Genomic DNA, 5150 nt, shown 5'->3' with positions numbered 1-5150 from the left:
GAGTTGAGAAACACTGTTTTAAGGGACCAAAAGTAATGGGACAGATTAACAATCATAAATCAAACTTTCACTTTTTAATACTTGATTGTAAATGCTTTGCAGTCAATTACAGCCTGAAGTCTGGAACGCATAGACATCACCAGACGCTGGGTTTCATCCCTGGTGATGCTCTGCCAGGCCTCTACTGCAGCTGTCTTCAGTTACTGCTTGTTCTTGGGGCATTTGACCTTCAGTTTTGTCTTCAGCATGTGAAATGCATGCTTAATCAGATACAGGTCAGGGGATTGACTTGGCCGTTGCATAACATTCCACTTCTTTTCCTTAAAAAACTCTTTGGTTGCTTTCGCAGTATGCTTCGGGTCATTGTCCATCTGCACTGTGAATCGCTATCCGATGAGTTCTGAATCATTTGGCTGAATATGAGCAGATAATATTGCCCGAAACACTTCAGAATTCATCCTGCTGCTTTTGTCAGCAGTCACATCAATAAATACAAGAGAACCAGTTCCATTGGCAGCCATACATGCCCACGCCATGACACTACCACCACCATGCTTCACTGATAAGGTGGTTTGCTTTGGATCATGAGCAGTTCCTTTCCTTCTCCATACTCTTCTCTTCCCATCACTCTGGTTCAAGTTGATCTTGGTCTCATCTGTCCATAGGATGTTGTTCCAGAACTGTGAAGGCTTTTTTAGATGCTGTTTGGCAAACTCTAATCTGGCCTTCCTGTTTTTGAGGCTCACAAATGGTTTACATCTTCTGGTGAACCATCTGTATTCACTCTGGTGAAGTCTTCTCCTGATTGTTGACTTTGACACACATACACCTACCTCCTGGAGAGTGTTCTTGATCTGGCCAACTGTTGTGAAGGGTGTTTTCTTCACCAGGGAAAGAATTCTTCGTTCATCCACCACAGTTGTTTTCCGTGGTCTACTGGGTCTTTTGGTGTTGCTGAACTCACCGGTGCGTTCTTTCTTTTTAAGGATGTTCCAAACAGTTGATTTGGCCACACCTAATGTTTTTGCTATCTCTCTGATGGGTTTGTTTTGTTTTTTTCAGCCTAATGATGGCTTGCTTCACTGATAGTGACAGCTTTTTGGATCTCATATTGAGAGTTGACAGCAACAGATTCCAAATGCAAATAGCAAACTTGAAATTAACTTTGGACCCTTTATCTGCTCCTTGTAAATGGGATAATGAGGGAATAGCACACACCTGACCATGGAACAGCTGAGCAGCCAATTGTCCCATTACTTTTGGTCCCTTAAAAAGTGGGAGGCACATATACAAACTGTTGTAATTCCTACACCTTTCACCTGATTTGGATGTAAATACCCTCAAATTAAAGCTGAAAGTCTGCAATTAAAGCACATCTTGTTTGTTTCATTTCAAATTTATTGTGTTGGTGTATAGAGCCAAAAAGATTAGAATTATGCTGATGTCCCAATATTTATATATATATATATATATATATATATATATACAGTATCTCACGAAAGTGAGTACACCCCTCACATTTGTGTAAATATTTTATTATATCTTTTCATGTGACAACACTAAAGAAATTACACTTTGCTACAATGTAAAGTAGTGAGTGTACAGTTTCTATAACAGTGTAAATTTGCTGTCCCCTCAAAATAACTCAACACACAGCAATTAATGTCTAAACCACAGGCAACAAAAGTGAATACACCCCTAAGGGAAAATGTCAAAATTGGGGCCAATTAGCCATTTTCCCTCCCCGGTGTCATGTGACTCGTTAGTGTTACAAGGTCTCAGGTGTGAATGGGGAGCAGGTGTGTTAAATTTGGTGTTATCGCTCTGACTCTCTCATACTGGTCACTGGAAGTTCAACATGGCACCTCATGGCAAAGAACTTTCTGAGGATCTGAAAGTAGAATTGTTGCTCTAGACCCTAAAGATTGCCAAGACCCTGAAACTGAGCTACAGCACGGTGGCCAAGATCATACAGCGGTTTAACAGGATAGGTTCCACTCAGAACAGGCCCCGCTATGCTCGACCAAAGGGCTTGAGTGCACTTGCTCAGCATCATATCCAGAGGTCGTCTTTGGGAAACACGCGTATGAGTGCTGCCAGCATTGCTGCAGAGGTTGAAGTGGTGGGGGGGTCTGCCTGTCAGTGCTCAGAACATACGTCGCACACTGCATCAAATTGGTCTGCATGACTGTCTTCCCAGAAGGATGCCTCTTCTAAAGATGATGCATAAGAAAACCCGCAAACAGTTTTCTGAAGACAAGCAGACTATGGATATGGATTACTCGAACCATGTCCTGTGGTCTGATGAGAGCAAGATAAACTTACTTGGTTCAGACAGTGTCAAGCATGTGTGGTGGCAACCAGGTGATTAGTACAAAGACAAGTTTCTCTTGTCTACTGTCAAAGCATGGTGGTGAGCGTGTCAGGGTCTGCATGAATGCTGCCGGCACTGGGGAGCTACAGTTCATTGAATGAACCATGAATGCCAACATGAACTGTGACATACTAACGCAGAGCATGATCCCCTCCCTTCGGAGACTGGTGGCATGGCAGTATTCCAACATTATAACGACCCCAAACACACCTCCAAGATGACCACTGCCTTGCTAAAGAAGCTGTGGTTAAAGGTAATGAACTGGTCAAGCATGTCTCCAGACCTAAACCCTATTGAGCATCTGTGGGACATCCTCAAACGGAAAGTGGAGAAGCGCAAGGTCTCTAACATCCACCAGCTCCGTGATGTCGTCATGGAGGAGTGGTAGAGGACTCCAGTGGCAACCTGTGAAGCTCTGGTGAACTCCATGCCCAAGAAGGTTAAGGCAGTGCTAGAAAAAAATGGTGGCCACAAAAAATATTGACACTTTGGGCCCTAATTTGGACATTTTCACTTAGGGGTGTACTCACTTTTGTTGTCAGCGGTTTAGACATTAATGGCTGTGTGTTATTTTGTGGGGACTGTTATACAAGCTGTACACTCACTACTTTACAATGTAGCAAAGTGTCATTTCTTCAGTGTTGTCACATAAAAAGGTAAAATAAAATATTGACAAAAATGTGAGGGGGTGTACTCACTTTTGTGAGATATAGATATATATATATATATATATATATATATATATATATATATATATATATATACACACACACACACAAACAGTGACTTGGAAAAGTATTCATACCCTATGACATTTTCCACATTTTTTCATCTTACAACCAAAAACGTAAATGTATTTTATTTGGATTTTATGTAATAGACCAACACAAAGTGACACATAATTGTGAAGTGAAAGAAAAATGGAAAATGGTTTTCAAAATGTTTTACAAATATCTAAAAAGTGTGGTGTGCATTTGTATTCAGCCCCCCGGGGTCAATGCTTTGTAGAACCACCTTTTGCTGTAATTACAGCTGCAAGTCTTTTTGGGTATGTCTCTACTAGCTTTGCACATCTGGAGTGTGTAATTTTTGCTCATTCTTCTTTGCAAAATAGCTCAAGCTCTGTCAGATTGGATAGAAAGCGTCTGTGAACAGCAATTTTCAAGCCCTGCCAAAGATTCTCAATTGGATTTAGGTCTGAACTTTGACTGGGCCATTTTACAACATGAATATGCTTTGGTCTAAACCATTCCATTGTAGCTCTGGCTGTATGTTTAGAGTTGTTGCCCTGCTGGAGGGCGATCCTCCCTCCCAGTCTGAAGTCTTTTGCAGACTCAAACAGGTTTTCTTCTAAGATTGCCCTGTATTTGGCTCCATCCATCTTCCTATCAACTCTGACCATCTTCCCTGTCCCTGCTGAAAAAAAGCATCCCCACAATATGATGCTGTCACCACCATGTTTCATGGTGGGAGTGGTTTGTTCAAGGTGATGTGCAGTGTTCGTTTTCTGCCACACATAGGGTTTTGCTTTTAGGCCAAAAAGTAAAATTTTTGTCTTATCTGACCAGAGCACCTTCTTCCACGTGTTTGTTCTGTCCGCTACATGGCTTCTCGCAAACTGCAAATGTGACTTCTTTTTTTTTTGAAAATTCTGTTTATTGTATTTTGAAAAAAACAAGGTACAAAACAGAGCCATGTGGGCATACCCAGGCTCAGCAAAACACAAAAACAAAAGAACAACAACAAAAGAAAAAAACACTAAACTAGAACCACCATCCCCCCAACAATGGCTGCTGCTTTAGGAGATCATGTGCATATCTCAATAGGCCCAATGTGCCCCAGGAGCCACGTGTATCCCACAGTACTACACACCTAATAAGACGGTCCATAAGTTGAATTAGGGTACACCAACATCCGTGTTTTCCTGGTCTACAACAGTGTCCTTAGCTTCAAGCCATAGATCCCAAACTTTATGGAATTTGTTGCGGCACCCCCTGTACCTGTTAACCGCTTTATATAGTGGAATTACTGAATTCACCAGAGCTTTCCATTGTGATAATGTTGGGGCCCAAGGATCTTTCCAACGCATCACCACCAATTTCCTGGCGTAGAAGAGCAGGAGCCCCAGCAAGGTACAAGTATCAACAGTGTGGGCCAACGCATTCACAAGCCCCAGGATACAGGTCTCAATCCCAGAGGGCACAGTAATGGTAGTCAACCTGGTATTAAAACCGAGAACCTCAGACCAAAACTGTTGCAGGGACGGACAGTGCCAGATCATGTGAGCATAGGACGTGTAGTGCGGGTGGTGAGTCTGGTGGGGTCCTCTCCCTCTCTGCTGAGGATCACTCTGTGCCTTGTGCTTGGTGACTGGGTGGTGCTGCCAGTACGGTGGGGGTCGTCCCTTAGCAGTGTGATACACTTTTTTGTGGGGTCCCCTTGGTGCTTTATGGAGTCTTTGGAGCACATTTTCCCACCTGATCCCCTCTCTGAGGCCCAACCAACCATCCATGCACTGAATTATCCAGATATAGACTGGGCAGAAGGAACCGCGCATTCAGCCAAGGCTCGGCAGTTCCTAAATGTTTTGCAGGACAATTTCATGGGTCAGATGATGAATGCACCGACAAAAAACAATGCGGTACTTGACCTACTGATTACCAACTATACAGACCTGCTCACGGATATAGAAATACGGGGTAACTTAGGAAACATTGACCATAGGTCAATTAGTTTCAGTATTAATTATAGTAATAGGAAACACAAGGGCAATATA

This window comes from Pelophylax lessonae, assembly GCF_965119305.1.
Source record: "Pelophylax lessonae genome assembly, chromosome: 5".
Lineage (NCBI taxonomy): Eukaryota > Metazoa > Chordata > Amphibia > Anura > Ranidae > Pelophylax > Pelophylax lessonae.
This window is presented reverse-complemented; position numbering follows the sequence as displayed.